We start from the raw sequence: 24,869 nt of genomic DNA, 5'->3' as shown, positions 1-24,869 counted from the left end.
CCCCATGCACACGACCGTGCCCGCAATTGCTGTCCGCGATCGCGGGCACGGCCGGCCGCTGACTGACAGCCGCATTTTCGGGCCGTGCTCCCATACAAAGTATGGGAGCACGGCCCGCAAAATGCGAAAGAACGGACATGTTCCATAATTCCCGGAACATTTCCACGGCACTGACACCCTTCCGTAGTGCTACTGAAAGGTGTCAGCGTTCAATGAAAGTGAATGGCTCCGTTTTTGCGGTCCGCAAAAACGGAGGTTTTTTGCTGTCGTGTGCATGGGGCCTAACTGCTATATATATCTACACTACCGCTAACAAAAAAATAAACCGCTATTGCTATATATATTATATATATGTGGATATATATATAATTATATACTCCCTACCTGCCTATTCTAATAGAATAAAAGAAAGAAAGGTAGATAGAAAAAAAGATAGATGGATAGATTGTATAGATAGATAGAAATCTATCTATACAGAGAATGTTTTATAGTGTAACTGTTTGTTTTTTTCTCACTGTATTCTTCTGGCAGATTCTCCCGAGTCTCTTTTTCTCCTCAAACTGAAACAATATTTGAGGAGAAGAAAAGAGGCAGGAGATTTACTGCCAGAAAAGTCAAAATAAAACAAATGTGGTCGCTGTGATTTTCACAGCGACCACATGTTCAGGGACCATCAGATTGACCCCTGACATTCTGCCCAGTGCCCATGGCTGTTAGCAACAGCCAGGGCATAGAGCTGTGTGCACGCGATCGCGCGTGCACAGTCTCTGAAGTGCGGCCGTATATATACTATACGCCGGACTTTAGAGACCCTGACCGCTGGCCGTATATTTACGGCCAGCGGTCGGGAACCTGTTAAGGAGGGAGGCATGAAACACGTCGTGTACTCGAAAAGATGGGGGCAACTCCAGTCAGAAGGAGACAGGATTGAGGACTTCAATAACCTTGTACGGCCCTATAAACCGGGGAGCAAACTTCTTGGACGGGACCTTAAGGCGCAAGTTCCTAAACGACAACCACACCAGATCCCCGACCATAAACAAGGGGTTAGCAGAACGTTTTCTATCTGCCTGAGTCTTTTGTATGCTCTGGGACGCCTCTAGGTTCTTCTGAACCTGGGCCCAGACTGTGCACAGTTCCCGATGAACGACCGCTACCTCGGGATTGTTGGAACTACCAGGTGAAACGGAGGAGAACCGCGGATTAAACCCAAAATTACAGAAAAAGGGGGAGACCCCTGACGAGTTACTGACCCGGTTATTAAGGGAAAATTCGGCGAGGGGAATGAATGAGACCCAATCATATTGACAGTCAGAGATAAAACACCTTAAATATTGTTCTAGAGATTGATTAGTCCTCTCAGTTTGGCCATTAGTTTCAGGATGGAAGGCCGAGGAGAAGGACAGATCAATCTCCAACTTTTTACAGAAGGCTCTCCAAAACAATGAAACAAATTGTACCCCTCTGTCCGAAACAATATTGACAGGGACCCCATGGAGATGCAGGATGTGTTTGACAAACAAGATAGCTAATGTCTTAGCATTGGGTAGTTTCTTGAGGGGCACAAAGTGGCACATCTTACTGAAGCGGTCTACTACAACCCACACCACTGACTTGCCTTGGGATGGAGGCAAATCGGTGATAAAATCCATGGAGATATGGGTCCAAGGTCTCTGGGGAATGGGCAAAGAATGCAGTAAGCCCGCTGGTCGGGACCTGGGAGTCTTGGACCTAGCACAAACCTCACAAGCGGTGACGTATGCCTTAACGTCTTTAGGCAACCCAGGCCACCAATAGTTTCTGGTAATGAGGTGTTTGGTACCCAGGATGCCTGGATGGCCAGATAGTGCGGAGTCATGATTTTCCCTAAGTACCCTTAGCCGGAATTGCAGGGGAACAAACAGCTTGTTCTCAGGAAGGCTCCCGGGAGCTGAACCTTGATCAGCCGCAATTTCAGAGACTAAATCAGAATCAATAGAGGAAATGATTATACCTGGAGGCAAAATACAAGCAGGATCTTCCTCCGAAGGAGGGCTGGCCATGAAGCTACGCGACAGTGCATCAGCCTTAATATTTTTAGACCCAGCCCTATAGGTAACCAAAAAGTTGAATCTGGTAAAAAATAGCGCCCATCGAGCTTGTCTCGGGTTTAGCCTCCGGGCAGATTCTAGGAAAACCAGATTCTTGTGGTCGGTAAGGACCGTTACCTGGTGCCTAGCCCCCTCCAGGAAGTGGCGCCACTCTTCAAATGCCCATTTAATGGCTAAGAGTTTGCGGTTGCCAATATCATAGTTACTCTCAGTGGGCGAAAACTTCCTGGAGAAGTGGGCACAGGGACGGAGATTGGTGAGGGACCTGGTACCCTGGGACAAGACAGCCCCCACTCCCACCTCGGACGCGTCAACCTCCACGATAAATGGCTCCATTTGGTTGGGCTGAACCAGCACCGGGGCCGAGACAAAGCACTTCTTAAGGACCTTAAAAGCCTGGACAGCCTCAGGAGGCCAGTGGAGGAGATCAGCACCTTTGCGAGTGAGGTCCGTAAGAGGCTTAGCGATGACCGAGAAGTTAGCAATAAATCTCCTGTAATAATTAGCGAACCCCAAAAAACACTGTAACGCCTTCAGGGAGGCAGGTTGGACCCATTCCGCCACAGCCTGAACCTTGGCGGGGTCCATGCGGAATTCATGAGGAGTGAGGATTTGGCCCAAAAACGGTATCTCCTGCACCCCAAACACACATTTTTCGGTCTTCGCAAACAGTTTGTTTTCCCGAAGGACCTGGAGCACCTTCCTGACATGCTCAATGTGGGAGGACCAGTCCTTGGAAAACACCAGTATGTCATCAAGGTACACTACAAGAAATACCCCCAGGTAATTTCTCAAAATCTCATTTATGAAATTCTGGAAGACCGCAGGGGCATTACACAACCCAAAGGGCATGACGAGGTATTCGAAATGACCTTCGGGCGTGTTAAACGCAGTCTTCCACTCATCCCCCTCTTTGATGCGGATAAGGTTATATGCCCCCCGTAGATCAAACTTAGAGAACCATTGGGCCCCCTGAACCTGATTAAAGAGATCAGGAATCAAAGGAAGGGGATACTGGTTCCTCACAGTGACCTTATTCAGGCTACGGTAGTCAATGCATGGCCTAAGACCACCATCCTTCTTCCCTACGAAGAAGAAGCCAGCACCTACCGGAGAAGTAGAGGGACGAATGTAACCCTTGGCCAGGCATTCCTGGATATACTCTCTCATGGCTTCACGTTCGGGACAAGAGAGATTAAATATCCTACCCTTAGGAAGCTTAGCTCCTGGTACCAAATCGATAGCGCAATCGTATTCTCTATGAGGAGGTAACACTTCGGAGGCCTCCTTAGAGAAAACATCAGCGAAGTCCTGAACAAACTCAGGTAGCGTGTTCACCTCCTCAGGGGGAGAAATAGAAGTAACAGAAAAACATGACGTCAAGCATTCATTACCCCATTTTGTGAGATCCCCAGTAGTCCAGTCAAACGTGGGATTATGCAACTGCAACCAGGGAAGGCCTAAAACCAAATCGGACGATAATCCCTGCATCAACAGTACAGAGCACTGCTGCAAATGCATGGAGCCAACAAGGAGTTCAAAAACAGGGGTATGCTGAGGAGTGGAGTCGATACCCACTACCGGGACAGGTTTAGGCAAATCAATTAAAGGCATAGCTAGAGACATAGCAAATTCCACAGACATGATATTAGTAGAGGACCCTGAATCCACGAAGGCACTGCCGGTAGCAGACCTACCCCCAAAAGAGACCTGAAAGGGAAGCAAGATCTTAGTACGTTTCATATTTACGGGAAATACCTGTGCGCTCAAATGACCTCCCCGATGATCACTTAGGCGCGGAAGTTTTCCGGCTGCTTATTCTTACGCCTAGGACAGGTGTTCACTTGATGCTTGTCATTCCCACAATAGAAGCAGAGACCATTCTTCCTGCGGAACTCTCTACGTTGTCGGGGGGACACGGAGGCCCCGAGTTGCATAGGTACCTCCGAGTCTTCCGTGGAAGAGCGAAGCAACGGGACCTCGGGAGGCATCATGGGGGAGTCAGAGGAGAAAACACAAAAACGTTCACATTGTCGTTCCCTGAGACGTCGGTCAAGTCGTACCGCTAAAGCCATAACCTGGTCAAGGAAGTCAGAAGAGGGATAGCTAACTAGCAGGTCTTTCAGGGCGTTCGACAGACCCAACCTAAACTGGCACCTTAAGGCAGGGTCATTCCACCGAGAAGCTACGCACCACTTCCTAAAGTCAGAACAATACTCCTCAACAGGTCTCTTACCCTGACGTAAGGTCACCAGCTGACTCTCGGCAAAGGCAGTCCTGTCAGTCTCGTCATAAATGAGTCCGAGAGCAGAAAAGAAACGATCAACGGAGGCGTCAGGAGCCAAGGAGAAGGCCCACTCTTGGGGCCCTTCCTGGAGCCGGGACATAATTATACCCACTCGCTGGCTCTCAGAACCTGAGGAGTGAGGCTTTAAACGAAAGTAGAGCCTACAACTCTCCCGAAAGGAGAGAAAAGTCCTCCGGTCCCCTGAGAACCGGTCAGGCAACTTGAGGTGGGGTTCAAGAGGTGAGGTGAGGGGCACTACCATGGTAGCGTCAGGCTGGTTGACTCTCTGAGACAGGGCCTTGACCTGTAGGGAGGGACCCTGCATTTGCTGAACCAGGGTCTCAAGGGGGTCTATAGTAGTGTCAGGGACCAGGGTAGACTAGGTATATGGGCTTGTGATTATGTAATGACAGGGATAGGGAAACAGACAAGTGAGCCCTAATCTACCCGTCACTCAGTCCCTGCCTACTTGCAACGACCCGCCCTAGGCGACGGGGTACAACTGGGCGACGGTACCTACGCTCAATAAGTGCACGACAGACAAACAGACAAGGGTACACAGAGCTAGGGGGAGAAAGGGGCAGTTGCCCACGGCAACACCGTGAGTAACAAGAGAAGTGAACGAGCCGAGTCAAACCAGGAGTGTACGAGGTACCAAACGCAGAGCAGGAGAGTAGTCAGCAAGCCGGGGTCAATATGAAGCAGGGTCAAATAGTTCAAGAAGAGTGTGACGTTGCTGCCATCTAGTGGTCGTCCTAGTCCTATCTGTTGTACCGGCCTGACTGCTCATACTTCACTATCATCTGGCCTCAGTAATAGCTGAATGCGTGTGACGTTGCTGCCATCTAGTGGTCGTCCTAGTCCTATCTGTTGTACTTGCCTGACTGCTTATACTTCACTATCATCTGGCCTCAGTAATAGCTGAATGCGTGTGACGTTGCTGCCATCTAGTGGTTGTCCTAGTCCTATCTGTTGTACTGGCTTGACTGCTTATACTTCACTATCATCTGACCTCAGTAATAGCTGAATGCGTGTGATGTTGCTGCCATCTAGTGGTTGTCCTAGTCCTATCTGTTGTACTGGCCTGACTGCTTATACTTCACTATCATCTGACCTCAGTAATAGCTGAATGCGTGTGATGTTGCTGCCATCTAGTGGTTGTCCTAGTCCTATCTGTTGTACTGGCCTGACTGCTTACACTTCACTATCATCTGACCTCAGTAATAGCTGAATGCGTGTGACGTTGCTGCCATCTAGTGGTCGTCCTAGTCCTATCTGTTGTACCGGCCTGACTGCTTACACTTCACTATCATCTGGCCTCAGTAATAGCTGAATGCGTGTGACGTTGCTGCCATCTAGTGGTCGTCCTAGTCCTATCTGTTGTACTGGCCTGACTGCTTACACTTCACTATCATCTGGCCTCAGTAATAGCTGAATGCGTGTGACGTTGCTGCCATCTAGTGGTCGTCCTAGTCCTATCTGTTGTACTGGCCTGACTGCTTACACTTCACTATCATCAGGCCTCAGTAATAGCTGAATGTGTGTGACGTTGCTGCCATCTAGTGGTCGTCCTAGTCCTATCTGTTGTACTTGCCTGACTGCTTATACTTCACTATCATCTGGCCTCAGTAATAGCTGAATGCGTGTGACGTTGCTGCCATCTAGTGGTCGTCCTAGTCCTATCTTTTGTACTGGCCTGACTGCTTATACTTCACTATCATCTGGCCTCAGTAATAGCTGAATGCGTGTGACATTGCTGCCACCTAGTGGTCGTCCTAGTCCTATTTGTTGTACTGGCCTGACTGCTTACACTTCACTATCATCTGGCCTCAGTAATAGCTGAATGTGTGTGACGTTGCTGCCATCTAGTGGTCGTCCTAGTCCTATCTGTTGTACTGGCCTGACTGCTCATACTTCACTATCATCTGGCCTCAGTAATAGCTGAATGCTGGTGATGCTGCTGCCATCTAGTGGTCGTCCTAGTCCTATCTGTTGTACCGGCCTGACTGCTTATACTTCACTATCATCTGGCCTCAGTAATAGCTGAATGCTGGTGACGTTGCTGCCATCTAGTGGTCGTCCTAGTCCTATCTTTTGTACTGGCCTGACTGCTTATACTTCACTATCATCTGGCCTCAGTAATAGCTGAATGCGTGTGACGTTGCTGCCATCTAGTGGTTGTCCTAGTCCTATCTGTTGTACTGGCCTGACTGCTCATACTTCACTATCATCTGGCCTCAGTAATAGCTGAATGCTGGTGACGTTGCTGCCATCTAGTGGTCGTCATAGTCCTATCTGTTGTATTGGCCTGACTGCTTATACTTCACTATCATCTGACCTCAGTAATAGCTGAATGTGTGTGACGTTGCTGCCATCTAGTGGTCGTCCTAATAAAAGACTTCATACTTATCGAGAACTTCCTGCTTCCTCCAGTCCGGTCTCCCGGCCGTTTCCTTGGTGACGCGTCCCTCTCGACATCCGGCCCGACGTCCTGGATGACGTTTCAGCCCATTTGACCGCTGCAGCCAATCACAGGTCAATCACATGCTGTCCTGATAGAGAGAAGGGGCTGCCGATTAGTGCAGTGCTATTTTGCCGCCAAAAATGTGCCCGTAAATACGGGTGGAATACGGGTGACACCGGACCCATATTTACGGGCAAGGGTTCGTAAATACTGGTGCAAAACGGGTCGAATACATGTGACACCGGACCCGTATTTACGCCAGTATTTACGGGTGGGAAAAAATACGGTCGTGTGCATGAGGCCTAAGCATTACTGTTAAGGATCTGCCAGGCACAGCTTCTGTATCCACGCCCATAGGTAATCAGTCTTGTGATCGCAATGAGGTCACTTTACGCCTTGATCTCCATGCAGGTTCAAATCAGGTGGGGGGGGGGGGTGCGAGCTCGGAGAAGCAGCAGACACACTGAGACGTTTCTCAAGGTAAAAATCCTTCTGACTTTATTTGCAGAGACACAGAGTTTATATAGTAAAAATATCATATAATTACGTGCAGACACGTATACATTCTTGTGGTTTCTTTCCTCATTATTCTTATCTCTACATACATTGTTCTTATTCCTTACATCTAGTTTTTAATCCGGTGTTCTACCCATATCTATCTTGGCTGTACGCCCAGAACCCAAAAATCCTGTAAACAGACTCCCTAGTTTCTGGTGATACTCCCAAAACACAAAGAGTTCGCAGTTTCTAGTCTCTGCAGAACATCTGCAGATTATTACATTCCATAACCTTTCAATAATACCCAAAATATAGACTCGTTTATCCTTCTACCTTGAAGTAGTACATACATTACACTTATATCATTGATTATAGGTTGTTCTATACCATCACATACCCAACATATATTCTAATACATGTTCTACTCTTCAGCATTGCACTCATTCAGGTCCCAGATACATTATACATATATTCATTCCATAACAGTCTGCACCTGCTTCTATGTCTGTGAGACTGACTCCATCTTCCACCACCCAGGATGGCAGGCTGAGGAGTGGGAGAGCCTATCACAGCCTGGCCAGACGGAGCTAGCTCCCGCCCTCTGTCTATTTATACCTGCCTTTCCTTTTCCTCTAGATAGATAGATAGATAGATAGATAGATAGATAGATAGATAGATAGATAGATAGATAGATAGATAGATAGATAGATAGATAGATAGATAGATAGATAGATATGAGATAGATAGATAGATAGATAGATAGATAGATAGATAGATAGATAGATAGATAGATAGATAGATAGATAGATAGATAGATATGAGATAGATATGAGATAGATAGATAGATAGATAGATAGATAGATAGATAGATAGATAGATAGATAGATAGATAGATAGATAGATATGAGATAGATAGATAGATAGATAGATAGATAGATAGATAGATAGATAGATAGATAGATAGAAAGATAGATAGATATTAGATAGATAGATAGATAGATAGATAGATAGATAGATATGAGATAGATAGATAGATAGATAGATAGATAGATAGATAGATAGATAGATAGATAGATAGATAGATAGATAGATAGATAGATATGAGATAGATAGATAGATATGAGATAGATAGATAGATAGATAGATAGATAGATAGATAGATAGATAGATAGATAGATAGATAGATAGATAGATAGATAGATAGATAGATAGATAGATATGAGATAGATAGATATGAGATAGATAGATAGATAGATAGATAGATAGATAGATAGATAGATAGATAGATAGATAGATAGATAGATAGATAGATAGATAGATAGAAAGATAGATAGATATTAGATAGATAGATAGATAGATAGATAGATAGATAGATAGATGATAGATAGATAGATAGATAGATAGATAGATAGATAGATAGATAGATAGATAGATAGATAGATAGATAGATAGATAGATAGATAGATATGAGATAGATAGATAGATAGATAGATAGATAGATAGATAGATAGATAGATAGATAGATAGATAGATAGATATGAGATAGATAGATAGATAGATAGATAGATAGATAGATAGATAGATAGATAGATAGATATGAGATAGATAGATAGATAGATAGATAGATAGATAGATAGATAGATAGATAGATAGATAGATAGATAGATAGATAGATAGATAGATAGATATGAGATAGATATGAGATAGATAGATAGATAGATAGATAGATAGATAGATAGATAGATAGATAGATAGATAGATAGATAGATAGATAGATAGATAGAAAGATAGATAGATATTAGATAGATAGATAGATAGATAGATAGATAGATAGATAGATAGATAGATAGATAGATAGATAGATAGATATGAGATAGATAGATAGATAGATAGATAGATAGATAGATAGATAGATAGATAGATAGATAGATAGATAGATAGATAGATAGATAGATAGATAGATAGATAGATAGATAGATATGAGATAGATAGATAGATATGAGATAGATAGATAGATAGATAGATAGATAGATAGATAGATAGATAGATAGATAGATAGATAGATAGATAGATAGATAGATAGATAGATAGATAGATATGAGATAGATAGATAGATAGATATGAGATAGATAGATAGATAGATAGATAGATAGATAGATAGATAGATAGATAGATAGATAGATATGAGATAGATAGATAGATAGATAGATAGATAGATAGATAGATAGATAGATAGATAGATAGATAGATAGATAGATATGAGATAGATAGATAGATAGATAGATAGATAGATAGATAGATAGATAGATAGATAGATAGATATGAGATAGATAGATAGATAGATAGATAGATAGATAGATAGATAGATAGATATGAGATAGATAGATAGATAGATAGATAGATAGATAGATAGATAGATAGATAGATAGATAGATAGATAGATATGAGATAGATAGATAGATAGATATGAGATAGATAGATAGATAGATAGATAGATAGATAGATAGATAGATAGATAGATAGATAGATAGATAGATATGAGATAGATAGATAGATATGAGATAGATAGATAGATAGATAGATAGATAGATAGAAAGATAGATAGATAGATAGATAGATAGATAGATAGATAGATAGATAGATAGATAGATAGATAGATAGATAGATAGATAGATATTACTGAGGCCAGATGATTGTGAAGTGTAAGCAGTCAGGCCGGTACAACAGATAGGACTAGGACAACCACTAGATGGCAGCAACGTCACACGCATTCAGCCATTACTGAGGCCAGATGATAGTGAAGTATAAGCAGTCAGGCCAATACAACAGATAGGACTAGGACGACCACTAGATGGCAGCAACGTCACACGCATTCAGCTATTACTGAGGCCAGATGATAGTGAAGTATAAGCAGTCAGGCCAATACAACAGATAGGACTAGGATGACCACTAGATGGCAGCAGCGTCACACGCATTCAGCTATTACTGAGGTCAGATGATAGTGAAGTATGAGCAGTCAGGCCAGTACAACAGATAGGACTAGGACGACCACTAGGTGGCAGCAACGTCACACGCATTCAGCTATTACTGAGGCCAGATGATAGTGAAGTATAAGCAGTCCGGCCGGTACAAGAGATAGGACTAGGACGACCACTAGATGGCAGCAACATCACACGCATTCAGCTATTACTGAGGCCAGATGATAGTGAAGTGTAAGCAGTCAGGCCAGTACAACAGATAGGACTAGGACGACCACTAGGTGGCAGCAACATCACACGCATTCAGCTATTACTGAGGCCAGATAGTGAAGTGTAAGCAGTCAGGCCGGTACAACAGATAGGACTAGGACGACCACTAGATGGCAGCAACGTCACACGCATTCAGTTATTACTGAGGCCAGATGATAGTGAAGTATGAGCAGCCAGGCCAATACAACAGATAGGACTAGGACGACCACTAGGTGGCAGCAGCGTCACACGCATTCAGCTATTACTGAGGCCAGATGATAGTGAAGTATGAGCAGTCAGGCCAGTACAACAGATAGGACTAGGACGACCACTAGATGGCAGCAACGTCACACACATTCAGCTATTACTGAGGTCAGATGATAGTGAAGTGTAAGCAGTCAGGCCGGTACAACAGATAGGACTAGGACGACCACTAGATGGCAGCAACATCACACGCATTCAGCTATTACTGAGGTCAGATGATAGTGAAGTGTAAGCAGTCAGGCCAGTACAACAGATAGGACTAGGACGACCACTAGATGGCAGCAACGTCACACGCATTCAGCTATTACTGAGGCCAGATGATAGTGAAGTGTAAGCAGTCAGGCCGGTACAACAGATAGGACTAGGATGACCACTAGATGGCAGCAGCGTCACACGCATTCAGCTATTACTGAGGTCAGATGATAGTGAAGTATGAGCAGTCAGGCCAATACAACAGATAGGACTAGGACGACCACTAGATGGCAGCAACGTCACACACATTCAGCCATTACTGAGGCCAGATGATAGTGAAGTATGAGCAGTCAGGCCAGTACAACAGATAGGACTAGGACGACCACTAGATGGCAGCAGCGTCACACGCATTCAGCTATTACTGAGGCCAGATGATAGTGAAGTGTAAGCAGTCAGGCCAGTACAACAGATAGGACTAGGACGAACACTAGATGGCAGCAACGTCACACGCATTCAGCCATTACTGAGGCCAGATGACAGTGAAGTATAAGCAGTCAGGCCGATACAATAGATAGGACTAGGACGACCACTAGATGGCAGCAACGTCACACACATTCAGCTATTACTGAGGCCAGATGATAGTGAAGTATAAGCAGTCAGGCCAGTACAACAGATAGGACTAGGACGACCACTAGATGGCAGCAACGTCACACGCATTCAGCTATTACTGAGGCCAGATGATAGTGAAGTATAAGCAGTCAGGCCAGTACAACAGATAGGACTAGGACGACCACTAGATGGCAGCAACGTCACACGCATTCAGCTATTACTGAGGTCAGATGATAGTGAAGTATGAGCAGTCAGGCCAATACAACAGATAGGACTAGAACGACCAGTAGATGGCAGCAATGTCACACGCATTCAGCTATTACTGAGGCCAGATGATAGTGAAGTGTAAGCAGTCAGGCCAGTACAACAGATAGGACTAGGGCGACCACTAGATGGCAGCAACGTCACACGCATTCAGCTATTACTGAGGCCAGATGATAGTGAAGTGTAAGCAGTCAGGCCGGTACAACAGATAGGACTAGGATGACCACTAGATGGCAGCAGCGTCACACGCATTCAGCTATTACTGAGGTCAGATGATAGTGAAGTATGAGCAGTCAGGCCAATACAACAGATAGGACTAGGACGACCACTAGATGGCAGCAACGTCACACACATTCAGCCATTACTGAGGCCAGATGATAGTGAAGTATGAGCAGTCAGGCCAGTACAACAGATAGGACTAGGACGACCACTAGATGGCAGCAGCGTCACACGCATTCAGCTATTACTGAGGCCAGATGATAGTGAAGTGTAAGCAGTCAGGCCAGTACAACAGATAGGACTAGGACGACCACTAGATGGCAGCAACGTCACACGCATTCAGCCATTACTGAGGCCAGATGACAGTGAAGTATAAGCAGTCAGGCCGATACAATAGATAGGACTAGGACGACCACTAGATGGCAGCAACGTCACACGCATTCAGCTATTACTGAGGCCAGATGATAGTGAAGTATAAGCAGTCAGGCCAGTACAACAGATAGGACTAGGACGACCACTAGATGGCAGCAACGTCACACGCATTCAGCTATTACTGAGGTCAGATGATAGTGAAGTATGAGCAGTCAGGCCAGTACAACAGATAGGACTAGGACGACCACTAGGTGGCAGCAACGTCACACGCATTCAGCTATTACTGAGGTCAGATGATAGTGAAGTGTAAGCAGGTCAGTATAACAGATAGGACTAGGACGACCACTAGGTGGCAGCAACGTCACCAGCATTCAGCTATTACTGAGGCCAGATGATAGTGAAGTATAAGCAGTCAGGCAAGTACAACAGATAGGACTAGGACGACCACTAGATGGCAGCAACGTCACACGCATTCAGCTATTACTGAGGCCAGATGATAGTGAAGTATAAGCAGTCAGGTCAGTACAACAGATAGGACTAGGACGACCACTAGATGGCAGCAACGTCACCAGTATTCAGCTATTACTGAGGCCAGATGATAGTGAAGTATGAGCAGTCAGGCCAGTACAACAGATAGGACTAGGACGACCACTAGATGGCAGCAACGTCACACACATTCAGCTATTACTGAGGCCAGATGATAGTGAAGTGTAAGCAGTCAGGCCAGTACAACAGATAGGACTAGGACGACCACTAGGTGGCAGCAACGTCACCAGCATTCAGCTATTACTGAGGCCAGATGATAGTGAAGTATAAGCAGTCAGGTCAGTACAACAGATAGGACTAGGACGACCACTAGATGGCAGCAGCGTCACCAGCATTCAGCTATTACTGAGGCCAGATGATAGTGAAGTGTAAGCAGTCAGGCCGGTACAACAGATAGGACTAGGACAACCACTAGATGGCAGCAAGGTCACACGCATTCAGCCATTACTGAGGCCAGATGATAGTGAAGTATAAGCAGTCAGGCCAGTACAACAGATAGGACTAGGACGACCACTAGATGGCAGCAACGTCACACGCATTCAGCTATTACTGAGGCCAGATAGTGAAGTGTAAGCAGTCAGGCCAGTACAACAGATAGGACTAGGACGACCACTAGATGGCAGCAACGTCACACGCATTCAGTTATTACTGAGGCCAGATGATAGTGAAGTATGAGCAGTCAGGCCAATACAACAGATAGGACTAGGACGACCACTAGATGGCAGCAACGTTACACGCATTCAGCTATTACTGAGGCCAGATGATAGTGAAGTATGAGCAGTCAGGCAAGTACAACAGATAGGACTAGGATGACCACTAGATGGCAGCAACGTCACACACATTCAGCTATTACTGAGGTCAGATGATAGTGAAGTGTAAGCAGTCAGGCCGGTACAACAGATAGGACTAGGACGACCACTAGATGGCAGCAACATCACACGCATTCAGCTATTACTGAGGCCAGATGATAGTGAAGTATAAGCAGTCAGGCCAGTACAACAGATAGGACGACCAGTAGATGGCAGCAACATCACACGCATTCAGCTATTACTGAGGCCAGATGATAGTGAAGTATGAGCAGTCAGGCAAGTACAACAGATAGGACTAGGACAACCACTAGATGGCAGCAACGTCACACACATTCAGCTATTACTGAGGTCAGATGATAGTGAAGTATAAGCAGTCAGGCCGGTACAACAGATAGGACTAGGACGACCACTAGATGGCAGCAACATCACACGCATTCAGCTATTACTGAGGTCAGATGATAGTGAAGTATGAGCAGTCAGGCCGGTACAACAGATAGGACTAGGACAACCACTAGATGGCAGCAGCGTCACATGCATTCAGCTATTACTGAGGCCAGATGATAGTGAAGTGTAAGCAGTCAGGCCGGTACAACAGATAGGACTAGGACGACCACTAGATGGCAGCAACGTCACCAGCATTCAGCTATTACTGAGGCCAGATGATAGTGAAGTGTAAGCAGTCAGGCCAGTACAACAGATAGGACTAGAACGACCAGTAGATGGCAGCAACGTCACACACATTCAGCTATTACTGAGGTCAGATGATAGTGAAGTATGAGCAGTCAGGCCAGTACAACAGATAGGACTAGGACGACCAGTAGATGGCAGCAACGTCACACACATTCAGCTATTACTGAGGTCAGATGATAGTGAAGTATGAGCAGTCAGGCCAGTACAACAGATAGGACTAGGACGACCACTAGATGGCAGCAACGTCACACGCATTCAGCTATTACAACAGATAGGACTAGGACGACCACTAGATGGCAGCAACGTCACACGCATTCAGCTATTACTGAGGTCAGATGATAGTGAAGTGTAAGCAGTCAGGCCAGTACAACAGATAGGACTAGGACGACCACTAGATGGCAGCAACGTCACACACATTCAGCTGTTACTGAGGCCAGATGATAGTGAAGTATAAGCAGTCAGGCCAGTACAACAGATAGGACTAGGACGACCACTAGATGGCAGCAACGTCACACACATTCAGCTCTTACTGAGGCCAGATGATAGTGAAGTATAAGCAGTCAGGCCATTACAACAGATAGGACTAGGACAACCACTAGATGGCAGCAACGTCACACGCATTCAGCTATTACTGAGGCCAGATGATAGTGAAGTGTAAGCAGTCAGGCCAATACAACAGATAGGAATAGGACGACCACTAGGTGGCAGCAACGTCACACGCATTCAGCTATTACTGAGGTCAGATGATAGTGAAGTGTAAGCAGTCAGGCCAGTACAACAGATAGGACTAGGACAACCACTAGATGGCAGCAACGTCACACGCATTCAGCTATTACTGAGGCCAGATGATAGTGAAGTATAAGCAGTCAGGCCAGTACAACAGATAGGACTAGGACAACCACTAGATGGCAGCAACGTCACACGCATTCAGCTATTACTGAGGCCGGATGATAGTGAAGTATGAGCAGTCAGGCAAGTACAACAGATAGGACTAGGACGACCACTAGATGGCAGCAACGTCACACACATTCAGCTATTACTGAGTCCAGATGATAGTGAAGTGTAAGCAGTCAGGCCGGTACAACAGATAGGACTAGGACGACCACTAGATGGCAGCAACGTGACACGCATTCAGCTATTACTGAGGCCAGATGATAGTGAAGTATGAGCAGTCAGGCCAGTACAACAGATAGGACTAGGACGACCACTAGATGGCAGCAACGTCACACGCATTCAGCTATTACTGAGGCCAGATGATAGTGAAGTATAAGCAGTCAGGGCGGTACAACAGATAGGACTAGGACGACCACTAGATGGCAGCAGCGTCACACACATTCAGCTATTACTGAGGCCAGATGATAGTGAAGTGTAAGCAGTCAGGCGAGTACAACAGATAGGACTAGGACGACCACTAGATGGCAGCAACGTCACACACATTCAGCTATTACTGAGGCCAGATGATAGTGAAGTGTAAGCAGTCAGGCCAGTACAACAGATAGGACTAGGACGACCACTAGATGGCAGCAACGTCACACGCATTCAGCTATTACTGAGGCCAGATGATAGTGAAGTATGAGCAGTCAGGCCAATACAACAGATAGGACTAGGACGACCACTAGATGGCAGCAACGTCACCAGCATTCAGCTATTACTGAGGCCAGATGATAGTGAAGTATGAGCAGTCAGGCCAATACAACAGATAGGACTAGGACGACCACTAGATGGCAGCAACGTCACCAGCATTCAGCTATTACTGAGGCCAGGTGATAGTGAAGTATAAGCAGTCAGGCCAGTACAACAGATAGGACTAGGACGACCACTAGATGGCAGCAGCGTCACCAGCATTCAGCTATTACTGAGGCCAGATGATAGTGAAGTGTAAGCAGTCAGGTCAGTACAACAGATAGGACTAGGACGACCACTAGATGGCAGCAACGTCACCAGCATTCAGCTATTACTGAGGCCAGATGATAGTGAAGTATGAGCAGTCAGGCCAGTACAACAGATAGGACTAGGACGACCACTAGATGGCAGCAACGTCACACGCATTCAGCTATTACTGAGGCCAGATGATAGTGAAGTGTGAGCAGTCAGGCCAGTACAACAGATAGGACTAGGACAACCACTAGATGGCAGCAACGTCACACGCATTCAGCTATTACTGAGGCCAGATGATAGTGAAGTATAAGCAGTCAGGCCAGTACAACAGATAGGACTAGGACGACCACTAGATGGCAGCAACGTCACCAGCATTCAGCTATTACTGAGGCCAGATGATAGTGAAGTATGAGCAGTCAGGTCAGTACAACAGATAGGACTAGGACGACCACTAGATGGCAGCAGCGTCACACGCATTCAGCTATTACTGAGGCCAGATGATAGTGAAGTGTAAGCAGTCAGGCCAGTACAACAGATAGGACTAGGACGACCACTAGATGGCAGCAACGTCACACGCATTCAGCTATTACTGAGGCCAGATGATAGTGAAGTATGAGCAGTCAGGCCAATACAACAGATAGGACTAGGACGACCACTAGATGGCAGCAACGTCACCAGCATTCAGCTATTACTGAGGCCAGGTGATAGTGAAGTGTAAGCAGTCAGGCCAGTACAACAGGCAATGGAGTTATCCAGATGGTATTTATGCCAGATTACAGGCGTACAGCCCAGGGTGGAAACAAGCAGAGTTCAAAATGGGCACGCAACAGATCCCTATGTGGCCCTCGTATTCAGCAGAAAACTATACTCGGTCCTTGAAAGGGGAGACACTGTACTCACTCAGTACCAGGCGATACCTCTGGTCCAGGTGCTTTACTGTGAAAGATGAACACACTCAAAATGGCCGCCAACCTCCTGATGGTGGGGAAGGGGCCAGGCCACACAGATCCACCCCGTTGTAGCGCCTGGTAAAGGGTCTCCAGCTCCCTCCTGCGACCCCTATGAGTGGGGATGATGTGCTCCTCACAGTCCCCCTCCGTGAGGCAATTGGGGATTGTAAATGCTGCGGAGAGACCCTCCAACTGACTCAGGACCAGCAGCAGTGGCCAGCAAGCCCCGGATGATAGGCCCCAAGATGGCCGACAACTCCACGTGGCGGGCAAGGGTGACACCCGCAGCGCGATGCCCGCACTGTGTATCGGCAGGAGAGCGTCCCCGGGGAGCGGTACAGGGGTTCTGAGACCCCCCTTGACCCCCCTCGCGGCAATACAGCAGGCCCCAAGATGGCCGACAGTCACTGGGGCGGCGTGTCTCCCTGGAGACACGAAGGACTCCCGAAGCAGAATAGCGGCTCCGACAGGACAGGAGAGGATGTCCCGTGCTTCCAGCCCAAGAAGGACGACAGCGAGCCTCCAATGGCGTTGATGGCGGCTGGATCTCCTGCTCGGGACAAGGAGCCGAGGTAAGATGCGGCCACACTGGATGCCCCACCTCCGGAAGTCTTAAATTTATTTCTATTACTAGGCGGTAATGGATGCAGAAGCCTAAAGCCATAGACGTCTTGGCAGGAAACTCTGTAGTTGTCAGGAAAAGTCGTCTTGTCGGTCTGGGCTGGAGGGAGAAGAAAAGACGTCACCTGTGAGTCACTGGATTTATAGAGGATCTGTCACCTCTCCTGACACGTCTGTTATAGTAACTAATTGTATTCCACATGAGATAATTCTGGAGCATCTTAAAACTTTTTGTTGTGCCGTTCCTTTGTTATTTCTCAGTTATGATGTGGCCCCGTGTTTTTCTGTATTTTATGTAACTTTTGCCTTGTTCTGGCCATGTTTAAAAAAACTGCAAAATAAAACTTTAAAAAAAAATAAAAAAAATTTGTGGAAAGTTGAAATAGAAATCCTCTGCAGCGCCACCTCAGGGGAAATGAAGCATTTCACTGATCCTATTTTAATAAATGGGCTGTGCGAGTATTGCACTGACATGTCAGGTTCTCCAGAGCAAAAGACGCGAATAGATAAAAGTTCTGAACTCTGAATTCCCTAATAGGGCAGTAGAAAGTAACCCCTTTAGTCTCGTTCTTGTAGATTGTAGATAGTTGACCCTGCGCTGCGAGTAAAGAATCCTGGTCTCATAGTGAATGATTGACTTGTGTATATTGCGAGTGGGGCACGGTCAGGGAAACTCTATGCACGCGTTAAGCTTTAGAGCTCATAGTTTTGTAACTTTTCCCAGCCAAACATCCCCCTTCACTTGGTGTCAGAAATGTCCTCACTTTGGCCCTGACTGCTCCTTGACTTTAGTGTTGAAGATCGTATTGGCTGGGCAACAAGGTGATCCGTGGAAAGGTACGCAGTAGCTGGACTGACTGATGTGTATGCTACATGCCCGCTGCAGTGTGGTAAAGGGGAGGTGGACATTTGATAGATATTTCTTTATTAGAAAATAGATTAAAGGGAATGTTCCTCTTAAAAAATATATCTTGTCACGACTGCTTACAGCCAAAAATAAGAATGACTCAATTTTTGAAGGGTAAAGGGGTCTTCGCTGCATCGCCGTTCCCACACATGACCACGGCAGCCAATCACTGGCCACAGTGGTGAGGTCAGTATGTAAAAAAATTGCCGGAGAACATAGGACCATTGGCTCTTGAGTGGCGGATCCACCATATGATAACGCATTATGTTGAGCAGAATGTTTTTGAGAGAAAGATCTCATGATCGATATGAATCGTAAAGATCATTAACAATCTGTGGGCTCCTGTGGGAGGATAAGAAGAGGGAATCATATGATCTTTAAGTTATCAAAAAATACTATTTAAAAATATTATGACCTGCAGATGGTCCAAATGGCCCGTAGCCGTCCTGCTCTATTAGCGTTACACTTCGGGCCACCATCAGGGCAGTACAGGTGATATTGTAGTCATGGGCTCATTCATTTCACAGACCCTTTCCTGAATGACTCCCCTAATATAAGTCTAAGGGTATGTGCACACACACTAATTACGTCCGTAATTTACGGACGTATTTCGGCCGCAAGTACCGGACCGAACATAGTGCAGGGAGCCGGGCTCCTAGCATCATAGTTATATACGATGCTAGGAGTCCCTGCCTCTCTGCAGGACAACTGTCCCGTACTGTAATCATGTTTTCAGTACGGGACAGTAGTTTCACGGAGAGGCAGGGGCTCCTAGCATCGTACATATGTATGATGCTAGGAGCCCGGCTCCCTGCACTGAGTTCGGTCCGGGACTTGCGGCCGAAATACGTCCGTCAATTACGGACGTAATTAGTGTGTGTGCACATACCCTAAAAGAGCTAACAACCCTAATGTCAGCGGAGAATGTATATCCAGGTTGTAAGCTGCTGCCACGCTCCGAGACGGTGACACGTAAGGTTACCGCAGGATACAGAATTAAAGGTAAAAGGAAAAAAAGGGACCCCAAATGGCGCTGCTATACATAAAGTTATTCCAAACTGCGATGATATATAATATTATATTTTATTAAGCTACGCGTTTCGATGTTGGACTAACGTCATCAGGCCATGAAACTGACAGTGAACACAGCACCTTATATACAATGTGCTGTTAGGAAAATAATTGTAAATTACAAAAAAACGCCAAAACACACAGGTCCGAGAGCAGCCGTGACGTCACGTGGGTCATGATGTCATCACGTTCAAAGGTTACATATTAAGAAATACTGTATATCTGAAGAAATATATATATATATATATACACATATAAAAAGAGGTACATGATACATAATGAGAGGGACGTCTAGGATATAAATACCAACATGGGACATTCTTGGCACTCCTAAAACGGGACGTTTGCACAATTGATATATCTGTCACCATCTGTGGTTATGTGGACCCCCAGGGCCGTAGCGGGATAGCAGCTGGCCAAACAGTGTACCAAGTCAATGTCTATATAGTCCAAGCACAAGGGTACCTGTAGCAGTTCAGACAGTAGTAACGGCTAGGCTCAGATGGGACCTTGGCAGCAAACACCAGGCACGGTGTAACACAGCAGGCGTGACCGATGGCACAACATGACTCCAACATGACTCCAACTTTCTAAGACACAGGAACAAATAGCACAGGATACAGGGTCCAGCTGGTAGGTACGGGAGCACTGGGAACAGGATAATACTATGGGGCCATTTAGAAGACTAACACAGGTAAACACAACAACGCTCAGGCAATGAGTGAAAGGGCAGAGTCCTTTTTATAGTCCAGGATGATCATGGGTTAATTGATGATTAGGGACTCGCAAGTCTGGGGATCCTTGTCATGGATTGCGAGCTTGCGTCCTTTTGGCCAAAATGATCACTAATACCCCAGGTATTTTTCATTACTACATATATTGGCTTCTCTTGGACACAGCCGGGTCTTTGATGCTGGGAGAGTATGGTGTGTTGTTGTTTGGCATAGTAAGCAGGGTAGCCCGCTCTATGAACTATCAAGGCGTCACAAATAGGCTTCTACCTGGCTATATACGTTGTGCTTCATGACGTACACACTATCCCTCCATGTTTCACTCACTTGCACCCCATTATCCATTTATTTCTATTGAGGCACTTCTCATTACTGCCCCCTATATTTCACTTATAGTATTACACTTGCACACACACTATTCATTTATTATTTCTTACTACACATCCCATGCACCACACACGCCCCTCCCCTCAAGACCAGTGGGAGTGGCTATTATTATTTAAAGCACCTGCTCCCTCCTTCATCAGTGTTTCTGACCTGGCTGTGTCCATTTGTAAGTATGGCCTTTTTTGGTGTTTATGTGCGCACGCTGGCCCTTTAAGGCCAGGCATGAGCATGCACGCGCACCCTACGGGACACAGCAGAATGGAGTGGAAGCGAGCACTGGCGTCTCCTGGGGAGATGTGGACCAGCACTCACAGATCCATAGCTGCGGCCTTTGGTGGGGGGGGGGGTGAGTAATCCCGATGGTAAACGGCCATGGACGCTACAGTATCCCCCCTCTTACACCCCTCTTCTCGTGACCAGAGTCGAGAGAGGAACTTTTTAATGAGGGCAGGAGCATTGAGGTTCTCTTCTGGATCCCAGGACCTCTCCTCTGGACCAAACCTCTTCCAATCCACCCAAAAAAACGTTCTTCCTCTTACTTTTTTGAAGTCCAGGATCTCCTTAACCTCTAATACATCGGAAGAACCGCTGCGAGCAACTGCAGGGCTAGTCATTTTTGTGTAGCGATTCAGGACCACAAGCTTCAGGAGGGAACTATGAAAGGAGTTGGGAATCCTGAGAGTAGGAGGCATCCGAAGCTTGTAAGAGACAGAGATGATTTGCTGTAGGATCTCAAAGGGTCCGAGGAACCTGAGAGCAAACTTGTATGACGGCACCCTCAGCCGGATACTCCTTGAGGATAGCCAGACTTTGGTACCTGGAAGATACAGAGGTGGCTCTCTTCTCTTAGCATCTGCTTTTCGCTTCATGCGATCAACTGCCTGCAGAATAGAGGACCGGGTTTGCTGCCAGACCTGTAGAAAATCTCCAAATGCAGAGTCAGCTGCGAGTATCATGGATGTAGCCGGAACAAGAAGAGGAATTTGTGGATGTTGGCCCTAGACAATGTAGAATGGTGTGGAGGTGGTGGACTCACTTGTGTGGTTGTTGTACAAGAACTCGGCCCATGGAGGAAGCTGTACTCAATCATCATGCTGCATTGAGATGAAGTGGTGATAGGCTGAAGAAAACTCCAACTTCACTTCGAGGAGTTTACAGAGGGCTCTCCATAATTTCGAGGTGAACTGACTCCCCCCCACATGATATGAAGAGGCAAACCATGCAAATGGAAGATGTGCTGGATGAAGAGGTTCGCCAGCTGAGGAGCAGAATGTAGGCCGGTCAGCGGGATAAAATGAGCCATCGTTGAGAAGCGGTCCACCACCACCCAGACATTATTGCATCCTGCAGAGGAAAGAAGGTCAGTGACAAAGTCCATTGCTATATGCTGCCAGGGAGTATTGAGCACAAGCAGAGGTTGCAGCAGACCGGCAGGCTTGGAGTGAGCAACTTTGTTGGACACACACACACAGTGCAGGACGAGGCAAAGTCCACAATATCTTTGGGCAGCGTGGGTCACCAGAAATTAAGGGCAATCAGATCTCGGGTCTTACGAGCACCAGCTTGTCCAGCCAGTTTGGAGCAGTGCACCCAGCGAAGGATTCTCCTCCTGTCTGACAACCGCACAAAAGTCCCCCCTGGAGGGATGTCTCTAACTTGAAAAGGATTAGCAGAAATAATACAGGATGGGTCAATGACACATTGTGGCGGCTCCACGGTGTCCTGTGTTTCAAATGACCAAGACAGGGCATCGGCCTTCAAATAATTTGTCTGCGGGCCGATAGTGGAGCACAAACTGGAATCGGGCGAAGAACAGCGACCACCTGGCTTGACGGGGGTTCAGCCGTTAGGCTGACTGGAGATATGTAAGGTTCTTGTGGTTGCTGTATATCAGGATGGGGTGGGATGCGCCCTCTAGCAGATGTCTCCACTTCTCCAGAGCCAATTTAATGGCCAGTAACTCCCGATCCTCAATAGAGTAATTGCGCACTGCGGAGGAAAAAAGTCTCGAGTAATAGCCACATATCGCTGCCTTTCCTTTGAGGCCTCTCTGGAACAAAAGTGCACCTGCACCAACAGAAGAAGCGTCCCCCTCCAACGAGAACTGTCCAGAGATGTCAGGATGATAGAGGATTGAGGCCGAGGTAAAGGCTTTCTTGAGGCTATTAAATGCAGATCCTGCCTCTGGAGTCCACACCTTGGCGTTCACACCCTTCTCGGTAAGGGTAGAGCTGGGAGCAGTCAATGATGAGAAGTTTGGGATAAACTGCCGGTAGAAGTTGGCGAATCCCAAAAAAAAGCTTTATGGTCCGCAGGCCCTGAGGACGTGGCCATTTCAGGACGGACTTTACTTTCTCAGGATCCATCTTGAGACCTTGAGCTGAAATGATGTAACCCAGGAAGGGCAGAGAATTTTTTTCAAAGATGCACTTCTCCAGCTTGGTAAACAGACAATTTTCCCTCAATCGTAGTAGAACTTGACGGCCATGTCTCCGATGAGTCCTCGGATCTGGAGAGAAAATTAAAATATCATCGAGATAGACCACAACACAGACATAGAGAAGTTCTCGGAAGAGGTCATTGACGAACTCCTGAAATACTGCGGGAGTGTTACACAGACCGAAGGGCATCACCAGGTATTCGTAGTGCCCACCTAAGTGTTAAATGCCGTCTTCAGCACGTCACCTTGACAGATTCGGATCAAATTGTAAGCCCCATGCAAGTCTAGTTTAGAGAAGATCTTGGCTCCTCGTATGTGGTCAAATAGTTCGGATATTAGTGGCAACAGATATTTGTTCTTGACCGTGACTTGATTGAGATCCCAGTAGTCAATGCAAGGCCGAAGAGGTCCATCATTTTTCTCGACAAAGAAGAACGCAGCCCCGGTGGAGGATTTTTGTACGAAACCCCTCTCCAGATTCTCCATGATATATACCGACATAGACTGAGTCTCTGGCAAGGAGAGAGGGTATACCCAACCACGGGGGTGCATTTTGAACCAGCTAAATGGGGCAGTCTTACGCCCAGTGTGGAGGAAGCGTCTCCGCCTCCTTCTTGCTGATGACATCCGCAAACTAAGGGAAATGAGGGGGTAATCCTGCCAATGACTGAGGCAGAGGAGGCTGGAAAGGATGGTTCTGTAACAGACAGCGGCTGCAACATTTGGAGCCCCATTGGAGAACCTCTCTGGAATTCCAGTCCGAGACTGGGGCATGTAGTCGGAGCCAAGGCAAGCCCAGTAGGACAGGCTTGACGACTTTAGGCAAAACAAGAAATGAAATTAGTTCCAAAGGATACGATCGGGTCGGGCAGAGGCAGTCCATTCACAGAGGCAACAGCCAAAGACGTCTTCAGAGGTACTGTGTGCAACTGGAGAAGATCCATTAGGTTTTTTTGGATGAAGTTTGCTGCGGACCCTGAGTCCAGATATGCAGGGACCCGGTACGTCTTTTCACCAGCCACTATGGGCATGGGAATGGACCGTTTCGAGGAGAACTTTCTATCTAGCGCTGTTCCACCTAGGGTTGTCTCTCCAACCAATCCTAGGCATTGGAGTTTATTTTGCTGTTGAGGGAACATGGCCTCTGAGGCTGCAATACAGACAAAGTCCTGAAGTGCGTCTGCGGTGTTTCACCTGAGCAGACTGTTTGAGCTAGTCCACCTGCATAGGCTCCTCTGGTGGAACAACTGGTGAGGGCAGCCTGGATTGCTGGAATATAGGAGCCAGCTTAGGGAATCTTCTCTCCTGACAAACCCCTTGGGATCGCTCCAGGATCATGATGTCAATGCGGGT

General features: G+C 46.5%; 1 protein-coding gene across 1 annotated transcript in view; it reads left to right on the top strand.

Annotated features, from left to right (window-relative positions):
* The first annotated feature begins 18,643 nt into the window (after nt 1-18,643).
* The window catches only part of LOC142664030 (glycine N-acyltransferase-like), a 17,049-nt gene continuing 10,823 nt past the window's right edge, over nt 18,644-24,869 (top strand). The window contains exon 1 of the mRNA XM_075842916.1: nt 18,644-18,817. The gene's annotated coding sequence lies outside the window, so the exon portion shown is untranslated. The remainder of the gene's footprint in view (nt 18,818-24,869) is intronic.

The sequence above is a fragment of the Rhinoderma darwinii genome, chromosome 11 (genome assembly GCF_050947455.1).
Source record: "Rhinoderma darwinii isolate aRhiDar2 chromosome 11, aRhiDar2.hap1, whole genome shotgun sequence".
NCBI lineage: Eukaryota > Metazoa > Chordata > Amphibia > Anura > Rhinodermatidae > Rhinoderma > Rhinoderma darwinii.
Note: the sequence above shows the minus strand (reverse complement) of the source record. Positions and strands in the feature narration are given on the sequence as shown.